The sequence below is a fragment of the Hypanus sabinus genome, chromosome 13 (genome assembly GCF_030144855.1).
Source record: "Hypanus sabinus isolate sHypSab1 chromosome 13, sHypSab1.hap1, whole genome shotgun sequence".
Taxonomy (NCBI): domain Eukaryota; kingdom Metazoa; phylum Chordata; class Chondrichthyes; order Myliobatiformes; family Dasyatidae; genus Hypanus; species Hypanus sabinus.
The window spans coordinates 417,501-433,505 of record NC_082718.1 but is presented as its reverse complement, the minus strand read 5'-3'; the positions used below and the strand labels follow the sequence as shown (position 1 = coordinate 433,505).

The 16,005-nt window shown below is 42.5% G+C and overlaps 1 protein-coding gene across 5 annotated transcripts in view; it reads left to right on the top strand.

Moving 5' to 3' along the window:
• The first annotated feature begins 10,489 nt into the window (after window positions 1–10,489).
• tymp (thymidine phosphorylase) overlaps window positions 10,490–16,005 on the top strand; it is a 52,962-nt gene continuing 47,446 nt past the window's right edge. For 4 of the 5 annotated variants that reach the window (XM_059986966.1, XM_059986967.1, XM_059986964.1 and 1 more), the window contains exon 1: window positions 10,490–10,606. The gene's annotated coding sequence lies outside the window, so the exon portion shown is untranslated. Of the gene's footprint in view, window positions 10,637–16,005 lie in introns of all 5 variants that reach the window. The other variant, XM_059986965.1, reaches the window with a different exon arrangement.

Genomic DNA, 16,005 nt, shown 5'->3' with positions numbered 1-16,005 from the left:
GGATGGGGTTGCTAGTGCCTTGCTCAACTCTGTTCCTTTTGCAGCTGGGCTTGGGACCATCCATGGCAGAGTTACATGTGGGGTTCTCTCAACATAATCCTTGGTCATTCACACAAATGACACATTTCACTGTATGTTTCAATATTTCAATGTAATGTATATGTGACTGGTATCCATGCTGTAGTGCTCTATGACGCTATGTTTAATCTCCTTCCATTAACCTCACCCAAATGTTGTGTTGAAGGAGTCACCTGTTTCTGAAGTAAGACTGATTGTCAGTCAATGTAAAACATGAATGCATCTAGAAGAACTTCCCTCCACTCAAATCTCCCACACCCTCCCCATACCCAAGACTTACCAATTTATTGGTAGCTCCTTCTGGCAGTAAATCAGTTTGCATTATTCTTTCACCCTGATTGAAATTAATATTATGTCTCAGTAATTTCTCTGTCCTTGGGTGCTTTTGGCTATGAATGAAACCATGTGAACTCCTAATCAGGGGCTCATATTTACAGGAGCTTTGCCCTCTGAGTCAGGATCAGAATTTGATAAATACAGTCTAACTTCCCCGAAAGTGTAACTGTTGCTTCTTTCTGTTACTGTGACAGAAGAGTCAGCCTTCAATTCTCCTGCCAGTGAAGAATATAACAGTTAGTGCCTCTGAGGTGTGCTTCCCACAAGTATACAGGCAGGACAATATCTGTTGGTTCTCTTGATCACAATGTGAAACAGGAAAAGAAAAAAATGTATAAGAATAAAGGAGGCTTTTAGACCAACAAAAGTTTTACTTTTTGATAAATCTCAACCCCTATCCATTTCCTCTTCCTCTCCACATAACCCTAATCCTACCTATCAATCTATTCTTCATATTCATCAATCCCCCTTTCTCACAGATCTTTAAATATCACATACTCATTATCACCCTCTATCCCTAATGTCATGTTTCCCTTACACCAATTCATCCTGCCAACTTACCTTCTCAGCATATTCTATATCTCAACATTCCTTCACCACTGCTGAGGCCTAAAAGTACACTTGTTGATTGACTTTGGTGGACACTGCTGGGTGGCTGGGTGACCCAGTCTTTGTAAAGTAATGGCACTGCAAAGACCATGGTAAACTTACCTCAGCATTGTAAGTGGAGCATCCAGTATGGAACACAGAAGTAGAGAATGAAGAACTACCTCAGTGTTGAAGAATACATAAACTGATGACACTCACCTAATCCTTGCCACCACTCTATAAATCCTCCCAGATTTTCAATTCATCATCCTCCCCCACCTACCCACCTTCCTCCTCACCTTGTTTCACCTATCACTTGCCAACTTGCACGCTTACCTACACCCGCCCCCCCCACACATACACACACTTCTTATTCTTCCTACTGTCTTTTCAGTCCTGATGAGTTTTAGCCTGAATTGTCAACCCTTTATCCCTCTCCATAAATGATGCTTGATCTGCTGAGTTCCTCCAACATTTTGTATTTGTTGTTCTGGATTTCTAGCATCTGCAGAATCTCTCAAGTTTCCTCTTTCAGTCCTTCCACTCTTTAAATTGTTGGACTGTCTATCCAACATTCTGTGCAGATGAGCAGAAACTCAGTCAAACTAAATGCTGTTAGGAACAATCCCAATGTTTTTGTCCTCCCCCCACCCCCAGAGACTTTTCCTGATTCACCGTTAAAGGAAACTGAAGCTGAACCAGTCTGTTGCCATTTTTCACTCCTTGTTGTGGAAGTTCAGAGCCTCTGCCTGTACATCTGCCACTTTAACTAGACAGCTTATTTCCAACTCAATAACATTATTCGACTTAACCCTTGAACTTACTCATCAGCTGCTGAAATGTAGTCATATTTTTATTTAGATTTGACTATTCCAAAGGGTGATCGCTGTTCCGTTTGGAGTAAATCAAAGGTCAATCAGCTGCCTAATCTCTATTATATCCTGTTTATCCCAGAGCTCACTGACATAGAATATTTCTAACCAAACTACAATTTAAAATTTCTCCACCAGAGCCACATCCTATCTATATACTCTCCTCCAATTTAATATCCTGTGATAACGATCTTCTGCAAATTTTCACCTCTTAAGGCTGATTTATACTTGTGTGTATGGGCTACGCCGCAGCCTGATTTTTTAAAGAAATAATTAATAGACATTTTGTTTATTGTTGGCCAATGACATGGGTGGCAGTGTGACATGCGAAGAGGACATTAGGAGAATACAGGGAGACTTGGATAGGCTGGGTGAGTGGGCAGATACTTGGCAGATGTCATTCAATGTGAATAAAAGTGAAGTTATCCACTTTGGAAGCAGGAACAAGAGGGCAGAGTATTGTCTGAACGGTGTAGAGTTAGGTAAGGGAGAAATGCAAAGAGACCTAGGAGTCCTAGTTCATCAGTCAATGAAGGTGAATGAGCAAGTGCAACAGGCAGTGAAGAAGGCAAATGGAATGTTGGCCTTTATTACAAGGGGAATTGAGTACAAGAGCAAGGATGTCCTTTTGCATTTGTACAGGGCCCTGGTGAGACCACACCTGGAATATTGTGTACAGATTTGGTCTCCAGGTTTAAGGAAGGACATTCTGGCAATTGAGGAAGTGCAGCGTAGATTCACTAGGTTGATTCCTGGGATGGCAGGGCTGTCTTACGCAGAGTGATTGGAGAGATTGGGCTTGTACACACTGGAATTGAGGAGATTGAGAGGGGATCTGATTGAAACGTTTAAGGTAATTAAAGGATTTGATAGGATTGAGGCAGGAAATATGTTCCAGATGTTGGGAGAGTCCAGTACCAGAGGGCATGGATTGAGAATAAGAGGTCAGTTATTTAAAACAGAGTTGAGGAAGAGCTTCTTCTCCCAGAGAGTTGTGAAGGTGTGGAATGCACTGCCTCGGAAGATGGTGGAGGCCAATTCTCTGGATGCTTTCAAGAAGGAGCTAGATAGATATCTGATGGATAGGGGAATCAAGGGATATGGGGACAAGGCAGGGACTGGGTATTGATAGTGAATGATCAGCCATGATCTCAGAATGGCGGTGCAGACTCGAGGGGCCAAATGGTCTACTTCTGCACCTATTGTCTATTGTCTATTGTCTAATGACAAACCAATAAATCTAAGGTCCAATGAAATACATCTGCTGTGTCTTCAGCATGAATGAGAGGTTGCAACCGAAGTTGACTAGTGGAAGGGTTATTCCTCAAATTCTGGTTGCAATTCATCTTTGGACATTTCTGTGGATAAGTGTAAGAGAGGTAGGATGCACTGCTCCTAAGCATGGCAAATGAAGTCATTCACAGGTCTAAGCTGATGATGGGCTGTTTAACCTGACCATCTTCCCGGGTTATCTTTAACATAGAACATAGAATAGTACAGCACAATACATTGACCCACAATGTTGTGCCGACCCTCAAACCCTGCCTCCCATATAAACCCCCCCAAATTAAATTCCTCCACATACCTGTCAAGTAGTCTCTTAAACTCCACTCTGTCTATTCCTCTTAATATCTTATACAACTCTATCATGTCTCCTCTCATCCTCCTTCTCTCCAAAGAGTAAAGCCCTAGCTCCCTTAATCTTTGATCATAATCCATACTCTCTAAACCAGGCAGCATCCTGGTAAATTTCCTCTGTACCCTTTCCAATGCTTTCACATCCTTCCTATAGTGAGGCAACCAGAACTGGACACAGTACTCCAAGTGTGGCCTAACCAGAGTTTTATAGAGCTGCATCATTACATCGTGTCTCTTAAACTCTATTCCTGGACTTATGAAAGCTAATACCCCAAAAACTTTGTTAACTGCCCTATCTACCTGTGAGGCAACTTTCAGGGATCTGTGGATATGTACCCCCAGATCCCTCTGCTCTTCGACACTACCGAGTATCCTGCCATTTACTTTATACTCTGCCTTGGAGTTTGTCCTTACAAAGTGTACCACCTCACACTTCTCCGGGTTGAACTCCATCTGCCACTTCTTAGCCCACTTCTGCATCCCATCAATGTCTCTCTGCAATCTTCGACAATTCTCTACACTATCTACAACACCACCAACCTTTGTGTCATCTGCAAACTTGCTAACCCACCCTTCTACCCCCACATCCAGGTTGTTAATAAAAATCACAATAAGTAGAGGTCCCAGAACAGATCCTTGTGGGACACCACTAGTCACAACTCTCCAATCTGAATGTACTCCCTCCACCACGACCCTCTGCCTTCTGCAGGCAAGCCAATTCTGAATCCACCTGGCCAAACTTCCCTGGATCCCATGCACTCTGACTTTCTGAATAAGTCCACCATGTGGAAACTTGTCAAATGCCTTACTAAAATCCATGTAGATCACATCCACTGCACTACCCTCATCTATATGCCTGGTCACCTCCTCAATGAACTCTATCAGGCTTGTTAGATATGATCTGCCCTTCACAAAGCCATGCTGACTGTCCCTGATCAGACCATGATTCTCTAAATACCCATAGATCCTATCTCTAAGAATCTTTTCCAACAGCTTTCCCACCACAGACATAAAGCTCACTGATCTATAATTAACTGGACTATCCCCACTACCTTTTTTGAACAAGGGGACAACATTCGCCTCCTTCCAATCCTCTGGTACCATTCCTGTGGAAAACGAGGACATAAAGATTCTAGCCAGAGGCTTAGCAATCTCTTCCCTTGCCTCATGGAGCAGCCTGGGGAATATTCCATCAGGCCCCAGGGACTTATCTGTCCTAATGTATTTTAACAACTCCAACACCTCCTCTCCCGTAATATCAACATGCTCCCGAACATCAACCTCACTCATATTGTCCACACCGTCATCAAGTTCCCTCTCATTGGTGAATACCGAAGAGAAGTATTCATTGAGGACCTCACTCACTTCCACAGCCTCCAGGCACATCTTCCCACCTTTATCTCTAATCGGTCCTACCTTCACTCCTGTCATCCCTTTGTTCTTCACATAATTGAAGAATGCCTTGGGGTTTTCCTTTACCCTACTTGCCAAGGCCTTCTCAAGCCCCTTTATTGCTCTTCTCAGCCCCTTCTTAAGCTCCTTTCTTGCTACCCTATATTCCTCAATAGACCCATCTGATCCTTGCTTCCTAAACCTTATGTATGCTGAATTCTTCCACCTGACTAGATTTTCCACCTCACTTGTCACCCATGGTTCCTCAACCCTACCATTCTTTACCTTCCTCACCGGGACAAATTTATCCCTAACATCCTGCAAGAGATCCTTAAACATTGACCACATGTCCATAGTACATTTCCCTGTAAAAACATCATCCCAATTCATACCCACAAGTTCTAGCCTTATAGCCTCATAATTTGCCCTTCACAATTAAAAATTTTCCTGTCCTCACTGATTCTATCCTTTTCAATGATAATGCTAAAGGCCAGGGAGCAGTGATGCTTACCCACTGTATCTGTCCCCCAGATGCTTACCCACTGACAGATCTGTGACCTGACCTGGGTCGTTCCCTAATTTGGCAAAATTAGGGCACATGGTATTGGGCGCAGAGTACTGACATGGATTGAAAATTGGCTGGCTGACTGGAAACAAAGAGTAGTGATTAACGGGTCCCTTTCGGAATGGCAGGCTGTGACGTGCAATGGTACCGCAAGATTCGGTGCTGGGACTGCAGCTGTTTACAATATACATTAATGATTTAGATGAAGGGATTAAAAGTAACATTAGCAAATTTGCTGATGACACAAAGCTGGGTGGCAGTGTGAAATGTCAGGAGGATGTTATGAGAATGCAGGGTGACTTGGACAGGTTGGGTGAGTGGGCAAACAAATGGCAGATGCAGTTTAATGTAGATAAATGTGAGGTTATCCACTTTGGTGGCAAGAACAGGAAGGTAGATTACTATCTAAATGGAGTCAAGTTAGGAAAAGGGGAAGTACAACGAGATCTAGGTGTTCTTGTACATCAGTCAATGAAAGCAAGCATGCAGGTACAGCAGGCAGTGAAGAAAGCTAATGGCATGCTGGCCTTTATAACAAGAGGAATTGAGTATAGGAGTAAAGAGGTCTTTCTGCAGCTGTACAGGGCCCTGGTAAGATCCCACCTGGAGTATTGTGTGCAATTTTGGTCTCCAAATTTGAGGAAGGACATTCTTGCTATTGAAGGAGAGCAGCGTAGGTTCACAAGGTTAATTCCTGGAATGGCGGGACTGCCATATGTTGACAGATTGGAGCGACTGGGCTTGTATACACTGGAGTTTAGAAGGATGAGAGGAGATCTGATTGAAACATATAAGATTATTAAGGGATTGGACACACTGGAGGCAGGAAGCATGTTCCTGCTGATGGGTGAGTCCAGAAATAGAGGCCACAGTTTAAGAATAAGGGCTAGGCCATTTAGAACAGAGATGCGGAAAAACTTTTTCACCCAGAGAGTGGTGGATATGTGGAATGCTCTGCCCCAGAAGGCAGTGGAGGCCAAGTCTCTGGATGCATTCTAGAGTTAGATAGAACTCTTATAGATAGCGGGATCAAGGGATATGGGGGGAGGGCAGGAACAGGGTACTGATTGTGTATGATCAGCCATGATCACAGTGAATGGCGGTGCTGGCTAGAAGGGCTGAATGGCCTACCACTGCACCTACTGTCTATTGTCTAATACTAGATCTAGTATGGCATTCCCCCTAGTTGGCCTGTCAACATACAGTGACAGGAATCCATCCTGGACACACTTAAACTCTGCCCCATCTAAACCCTTGGAACCAATCAAGTGCCAATCAATATTAGGGAAGTTAAAGTCACCCATGATAACTCATGATACCCATCATAATTTTATATACCTCTATCAAATCTCCCCTCATTCTTCTACGCTCCAGGGAATTAAGTCCTAACCTATTCAACCTTTCTCTGTAACTCAGTTTCTCAAGTCCCGGCAACATCTTTGTAAACCTTCTCTGCACTCTTTCAACCTTATTAATATCCTTCCTGTAATTCGGTGACCAAAACTGCACACAATACTCCAAATTCGGCCTCACCAATGCCTTATACAACCTCACCATAACATTCCAACTCTTATACTCAATACTTTGATTTATAAAGGGCAATGTACTAAAAGCTCTCTTCACAACCCTATCTACATGTGATGCGACTTTTAGGGAATTTTGTATCTGTATTCCCAGATCCCTCTGTTCTACTGCACTCCTCAGTGCCCTACCATTTACCTTGTATGTTCAACCTTGGTTTTTCCTTCCAAAGTGCAATACCTCACACTTGTCTGTATTAAACTCCATCTGCCATTTTTCAGCCCATTTTTCCAGCTGGTCCAAATCCCTCTGCCAGCTTTGAAAACCTTCCTCATTGTCCTTCCTTACATTCATGTTACACCTATCATCTACGTGTAAACCTGCTGGCTCATCCTCAGCTCTATCATACTGGTTCCCCTCCCCCAGCCATGTTAGTTTAAACCTCTCCCAACAACTCTAGTAAATCTGCCTGTAAGAATATTGGTCCCCCTCAGATTCAAGTGCACCACATCCTTTTTGTACAGGTCCCACCTGCCCAAAAAGAGGTCCCAATTATCCAGAAATCTGAATCCCTGCCTGTTTCTCAAATTCTTCAGTCATGCATTCATCTGCCACCTCATTCTATTTCCATCTTCACTATCGTGTGGCACACAGGCAGCAATCCCGAGATTCCTATCCTTGAGGTCCTGCTTCTCAGCTTCCTTTCTTTTTTCTTTTTTCTGAACCTCCTCCCATTTTCTTCCTATGTCATTGGTACCACTATGTTGGGGTAACTACCTCCCTGTAGCCCCTGCCTATCACTGTTTATACTACATTGCTGACTTCCCCAGTAATAACCAGAGACCACAATTTGTTATCACTGGAAAGTTTGAAGCTGGATTTCTGATTCACAATTTCTATTATGTTAGAAATGAATTGAATTGTTGCTTTGCTCTTTAATCATCTTAAACTGCATCATTCAATTTTCTGACTTATTTACCCGCAGCAGAGTCCCTTTGGCACCTCTGCAATATATGAGTAATTTGAGACAGTTTGTGTGTAGAATTGATGAGCAATTATTTTAAACACACCAGCACTCTGTTTTTAAACATCATCACTACTGGAATTTAATAAGATTCAGAAAGACAGAGCAACAGAAATTAAACTCTGTGGCATTGGGCTAATTGCCCACTATAAAAGTGCATAATGCTTAATTCCAGTCTCTGCATATGAGTTGCAACCATTCCAATGTTGCCATGTTGTATCAGAACACAAGGCAAATTTCTCCAGTCTCATGATGCTTCCCTGATGTGCATCTTACCTATGAATGTCCCACTAAACGTGGCATTTGTGGCTTTTCTCTCCCTGTGACTGGAACTGGATTATTTCCATAACTAAGGGAACAACTTCCACCTTTTCCCCAATAACCAGTGAGTGCTGGAGAAGGCGTTTCTGGCTTTCACTGAGGGAAGGCTCTTCAAAATGAATTTGAATCCAAGGATCCCTTAAAATGTGAAATAGATAAATTATTGTCACCTCTGCCCATTCAGGAAAAGTTAATATTCATCCAGCCTAATTCTACAACTTTACATAACTATGCACACATTAATATCACATCCACCCTAATCCTACATTTCTATTTACTCCTGATATCTCTAATATATTACTCAGCCTAATCATATAATCCTATTCACTTACAGGACCCTTACAGGGGGCACCCGGCCTAATATTACAACTCTCATTAATCCTGATGCATTTCAATTTCCCATTCAGTTTAATCATACAACTCTACATAACCAACATACTATTGCATCTCATCACCTAGTCCTATTGTATGACTAAAGGTATTTCAAATTTCCTTCCAACCTATAATACCAATTTAACATACTCCCGCTTTTCTTGTACACTCTTTTCTTGGACGCAGGAAAGAAATGCGGATGGTAGTTTGCCTCCCAGGTTCCAGGGATGTTTCTGATCGCATCCATGATATCTTGAAGTGGGAAGGAGAACAGCCAGAGGTCATGGTACAAAAGGGAGGAGGTCCTGAAAACAGGCTACAGGGAGTTAGTAAGGAAGTTGAGAAGTAGGACCTCAAAGGTAGTAATCTCGGGATTACTGCCTGTGCCACGTGCCAGTGAGTATAGGAATAGAATGAGGTGGAGGATTAATGCATGGCTGAGGGATTGGAGGAGGGGGCAGGGATTCAGATTTCTGGATCATTGGGATCACTTCTGGGGCAATTGTGACCTGTACAAAAAGGACAGGTTGCACTTGAATCTGAGGGGGACCGATATCCTGGTGGGGAGGTCTGCAATGGCTATTGGGGTGAGTTTAAACTAGAATTGCTGGGGGGGGGTGGGAACTGAACTGGAGTGATGGAGGAAAAGGAGGTTGGTTCACTAATGGAGAAAGCATAAAGACAGTTTGAAGAGGAGGATAGGCAGGTGATAGAGAAGAGATGAACTCAGGCTGATGATTTGAAATGTGTCTATTTTAATACGAGGAGTTTAATGAATAAAGTGGATGAGTTTAGAGCATGGATAAACACTTGGTGCTATGATATTGTGGCCCTTACAGATACCTGGATGCTGCAGGGGCAGGAATGGTTACTTCAAGTGCTAGGCTCTAGATGTTTCAGAAAGGACAGGGAGAGAGGCAAAAGAGGTGAGAGCGTGACACTGCTGATCAGAGATAGTGTCACGGCTGCAGAAAAGGAGGAAGTCATAGAGGGGTTGTCTACAGAGTATCTGTGGGTGGAAGTTAGGAATAGGAAGGGGTCAAAACTCTACTTGGTCTTTTTTATAGACTACCCAATAGTAACAGGGTCATCAAGGAGCAGATAGGGAGACAGATTCTGGAAAGGAGTAATAATAACAGGGTTGTTGTGGTGGGAGATTTTAATTTCCCAAATAGTGATTGGAATCTCCCTTGAGTGAGGGGCTTAGATGGGGTGGAGTTTGTTAGGTGTGTTCAGGAAGGTTTCTTGACACAATATGTAGATAAACCCACAAGAGGAGAGGCCGTACTGATGGGGTTCTCCAGAACAACTGGGACATTTCATAATAGGTGGGCACCATAGAGCCTGGAGTGTGTCCTAAATGCCAGAAACTTTTGCTTTTTACTGTAAATTCATTTAGAAATCAAGTTAAAGTTACATTGGAAAAACTGGAAATATCAACCTTCCCCCCCCCCCCCCAAAAGGCACCACAAAGAGAATACGCTGATTGAAATAAATTACAATTTTAAATCTGTCGGTTTTTGCAAATAAAAATAGCAGATGTGTTTTTTGTTAAAGAAAATCCATAACAACTCATTTATTGTGCTCAAAACACTAAACAAAAAGTGCAGTAACAGTACTTGTCAAATGTAATGCCCTGGTTCTTTTTTTTTTACTTTTGTTTCTGTTCTGGGCAAACTGCTTGTTTGGGTTACTGTTGAATGTAAGAGATAGGAGATACGTAGATACGTGTGCTATCCAATTAGGATGGCTGGATTAAGGGGTGGTTTCTCTGGTGGGAGGGACACTAAGGTTGGACTTAGGAAATTTTGTTCGAGAGGAGATGAAGAGAAAAGACGCTGAACAGAAGAAGTCGTAGGATTTGACCTGGAACTGGGCTGTGATTTAACGAAGCCAGAGGTGAGATCAAAGGAGGGTCAGTGAATAGATGTGAGTTCCAACTTGGGCACATTAGACTGTTTCATTAAAATGGACCCTTTTCTTTTTTTTTGTTCTTTATTAGCCCTTTAGTCAAGTTAATAATTATAAAGCTAAATCATTTAATTGTATGCGGTGTACTGTTTGTTACTTCATGGTACTTACTTGTAACAGGGTAACGAATCACGCAGCATCCGCACAAACAGGCGGTTTTGGGGTGGGCTCGTCCAGAGATTGTCTTCCTTAAATTTACGCAGCCGACGGAACAAGAATGTTTTGCATAATTATATCATTAAGTCAGATCAGCCTATTAAAGTGAACCCCAACTCAATGTCGGCGGTTAGTCCAAAAGACTGTAAAAGGTGAGTTGCCAGCAATTGGTATTTATTATGTTCAGGCGGGTGTTTCAGTAGACTCACCATTCGCGCAGCTGTGGAGCTACTGAAAGATGCTACCACATTGAAATACTTGGTGGTGACGGCAGAGACGTCTCGCAGCGCAAATTGGGCACAAAAAGACCATAAAACGTAGGGGCAGAATTTGGCCGTTCAGCCCATCGAGTCTGCTTCACATTTCATCATGGCTGATCCTGGATCCCACTCAACCTCATGCACCTACCTCCTCGCCATATCCTCTGATGTCTTGACCAATCAGAAAACGATCAACTTCCGCCTTACGTAAACCCATGGACGTGGCCTCCACCGCAGTCTGTGACAGAGCATTCCACAGATTTACTACTCACTGGCTAAAAAATTCCTCCTTATCTTGGTTCTAAAAGGTCTTCCCTCAATTTTGACACTGTGACCTTTAGTTTTGGATAACCCACCAGAGGAAATATCTCTCCACATCCACCCCATCTAGTCCATTCAGTATTCGGTAGGTTTCAATGAGATCCCTCTGCATTCTTCTAAATTCCAGTGAGTACAGGCACAAAGCTGCCAAACGATCCTCATGTGTTAACCCCTTCTTTCCCAAAATCATCCTTGTGAACCTCCTCTGGACTCTCTCCAATGACAACACATCCTTTCTAAGATATGGGGCCCAAAACTATTGACAACACTGCGAAGTGTGGCCTGACTAGTGTCTTGTGAAGTCTCAGCTTATCTCCTTACTTTTATATTCCATTCCCCTTGAAATAAATGCCAACATTGCATTTTCCTTCTTTACCATGGACTCAACCTGAGAGTCTTGCACGAGGACTCCTAAGTCCCTCTGCACCTCTGATGTTTGAACCTTCTTCCCATTTAGATAATAGTCTGCACTATAGTTCTTTTTACTAAAATGTATTATCATCCATGTCCTAACACTGTACCCATCTGCCACTATTTTTACCCATTCTGCCAATTTCTCTAAGTCCTGCTGCAAGGGCATTGTTCTTCAGCACTACCTACCCCTCTACTCATCCTTGTATCATTCACAACTTTTCCACAAAGCTATCAATTCCATTATCTAAATCATTGACAAACAATGTGAAAAGCAGCAGTCTTAATACTGACCCCTGAGAAAATCCACTAGTCACCAGCAGCCAACCAGAAAAGGCCCCTTTTATTCCCACTTGCTGCCTCCTGCTTGTCAGCCATTCCTCTATCCGTGCTAGTATCTTTCCTGTAATGGCCTACAATTTTACCTTGTTAAGCAGCCTCAGGTGTGGCACCTTATCAGATGCCTTCTGAAAATCCAAATAAATGTCATCTACTGCCTCTCCTTTCTACACCCTGTTTGTTACTTCCTCGGAGAACTCTGACAGATTCATCAGGCAAGATTTCCCTTTACAGAAAACATGCTGACTTTGACTTATTTTATCATTAGTCTCCAAGTACCCTGAAAAACCTCATTCTTAACAATAGAGTCCAACACTTTCCCAACCACTAAGGTTAGGCTATCTGGCCTATAATTTCCTTTCTTTTGTCTTCCTTCATTCTTCAGTGAGTGACATTTGCAATCTTTCAATCCTCTAGGACCATGCCAGAATCAAGTAATTTTTGAAAGATCTTGACCATTGCTTCCATTATTTCTTCAGCAACCTCTCTCAGGACTCTGGAATGTAGTCCATCTGGCCCATATGATTTATCCACCTTAAGACCTTTGAGTTTGCCTTGCACTTTTTTCCTTTATTAAGGACACTCACTCTTCCTCCTTGACACTCATGGACTTCTGGCTCACTTTTAGTGTCTTCCACAATGATGACAGATGCAAAGCACTCGTTAAGTTCATCAGCCATTTCTTTGTCACCCATTACTACTTCACCAACATCATTTTGCATTGATCCAGAATCAACTCTCACCTTTTTACTCTTCATATAACTGATAAAAAAATTTTTACTATCTTGCTGTATAGTATTGGCTATCTTACTCTCATATTTCATCTTTTTTCTTCTTACAGCTTTTTTAGTTGCCTTTTATTGGATTTTAAAACTTCCCGATTATCCAACTTCCTACTTACTTTTGCTACATTATATGCCCTTTCCTTGGCCTTTATGCAGTGCTGAGCTTCCTTCGGAGCTTCCTTCATCAGCCATGGTTACCTACCCCTACCATTTGAGCATTTCTTCTGTGGGACATACCTATCCTGCGCCTTGTGAACTATGCCCAGAAACGCTAACCATCTCTGCTCTGCTGTCATCCTCACCAGTATCCTCCTCCAATCCATTTGGGTAAGCTCCTCTCTCATGCCCCTGTAATTCTATTTATTCCATTATGATACTGATACACGTGACTTAAGCTTCTCCTTCTAAAATTGCAATATGAATTCAATCATATTATGATCACTGTCAACTAAGGGTTCATTTACATTAAGCTCCCTAATAAGATCTGGGTTATTACACAATATCCAATCTAAGATAGCCTTTCCCAGAGTAGGCTCAAGCATAAGCTGTTCTAAAAGTTATCTTGTAGGCATTCAACAAATTCCTTCTTTTGCGATCCAACACCAACCTGATTTTCCCAATCCCCTTGTATATTGAAGTCCCCCATTACAATTGTGGCAGTACACTTTTCCTGCGCCTTCTGCAATCTCAATCCACCTCTTGGCTACTAATTGGATGTCTCTATACAGTAGATTGCAAAAGTTTGGGCATCCCTGGTCAAAATTTCTGTTACTGTGAATAGTTAAGTGAGTAGAAGATGAACTGATCTTCAAAAGTAATAAAGTTAAGGATGAAACATTCTTATCAACATTTTAAGTAAGGTAAGTATTATTTTTGTTTTGTACAACTTTAGAGTGAAAAGGGGTCCAAGGATAGTAGTGGGATCAAGCTCCCACTGCTAAACAAACGCTCTTCATGGCATGTGTCTCAAACAGCCTCTAACAACCAAGTCCAACTCCTGGCCTTCACGTGTGGCATAGTTCTTATACCTGGCAGAACTGTTCTCACTGACAGGAGAAGAGGAAAAGGTGGACCACTGGCGCCTTAAAACCAGTTGCTTCAGGCTGATGGGGTTATTATCTTTGGGTGGTAGCTCATCTAAGAGAGGGAAAACTCTGATTTCAAACCTCTGCTGCCTTGCAGCTATACCTGCTCACGGGAAAGGCTTTAAGAGTAAACCCCAAGGAAAAATCCGGAGTCGGGGTCCAGAAGGTGGCTGACTGCTGTACCCAGCATCGGCACGGCAACTCCTACGATGCTGCTGGCACCAAACTGTATCGACTCTCGTCGTTCCTTTGGACCTGTCATCAGCGTGGAGAGGGGGCCCCACTGCATGGGCAACAGACGGATCTCCATATCAACTCTGCCCTGGCTTGCACCCTGGAGAAGCCACTCCTAGTGACTGCCAGAGGCACAGTACCCATGGTTGACTATGACCAACGGAGGCCACAGAGTGAAAAAAAGGAAAGGAGCACCATGCAGGAGTTTGGGCACCCCAAGAGATTTGAGCTCTCAGATAACTTTTACCAAGGTCTCAGACCTTAATTAGCTTGTTAGGGCTATGGCTTGTTCACAGTCATCATTAGGAAAGGCCAAGTGATACAAATTTCAAAGCTTTATAAATACCCTGACTCCTCAAACCTTGTCCCAACAATCAGCAACCATGGGCTCCTCTAAGCAGCTGCCTAGCACTCTGAAAATTAAAATAATTGATCCCCACAAAGCAGGAAAAGGCTATAAGAAAATAGCAAAGTGTTTTCAGGTAGATGTTTCCTCAGTTCGTAATGTAATTAAGAAATGGCCTTTAACAGGAATGGTGGAGGTCAATTTGAGATCTGGAAAACCAAGAAAACTTTCCAAGAGAACTGCTTGTAGGATTATTAGAAAGGCAAATCAAAATCCCCGTTTGACTGCAAAAGACCTTCAGGAAGATTTAGCAGACTCTGGAGTGGTGGTGCACTGTTCTACTGTCCAGCAACAGCTACACAAATATGACCTTCATGGAAGAGTCATCAGGAGGAAACCTTTCCTGCACCCTCACCACAAAAATTCAGCATCAGAAGTTTGCAAAGGAACATCTAAACAAGCCTGATGCATTTTGGAAACAAGTCCTGTGGACTGATGAAGTTAAAATAGAACTTTTTGGCCACAATGGGCAAAGGTATGTTTGGAGAAAAAAGGTACAGAATTTCATGAAAGGAACATCTCTCCAACTGTTAAGCACGGAGGTGGATTGATCATACTTTGGGCTTGTGTTGCAGCCAGTGGCACAGGGAACACTGCACTGGTAGAGGGAAGAATGAATTCAATTAAATACCAGCAAATTCTGGAAGCAAACATCACACCGTCTGTAAAAAAAAAGCTGAAGATGAAAAGAGGATGGCTTCTACAACAGGATAATGATCCTAAACACACCTCAAAATCCACAATGGACTACCTCAAGAGATGCAAGCTGAAGGTTTTGCCATGGCCCTCACAGTCCCCCAACCTAAACATCATCAAAAATCTGTGGATAGACCTTAAAAGAGCAGTGCATGCAAGACAGCCCAAGAATCTCATCGAACTAGAAGCCTTTTGCAAGGAAGAATGGGTGAACATCCCCCAAACAAGAATTGAAAGACTCTTAGCTGGCTTCAGAAAGCGTTTACAAGCTGTCATACTTAACAAAAGGGGTGTTACTAAGTACTGACCATGCAGGGTGCCCAAACTTTTGTTTTGGGCCCTTTTCCTTTTTTGTTATTTTGAAACTGTAAAAGATGGAAATAAAAAATTAATCTTACTTAAAATATTAAAGAAATGTGTCATCTTTAACTTTATGCCTTTTGGAAATCAGGTTATCTTTTACTTACTTAGCTATTAACAGTAACAGAAATTTTGACCAAGGGTGCCCAAACTTTTGCATATCACTGTATGAATTCCATAATGGTTTTTTAATTCACCCACTCACATATATTCATCATTCTCTGACCCTGTGTCACCTCTTTCTGAAGATGTAATTCCATCTCTTACCATCAGT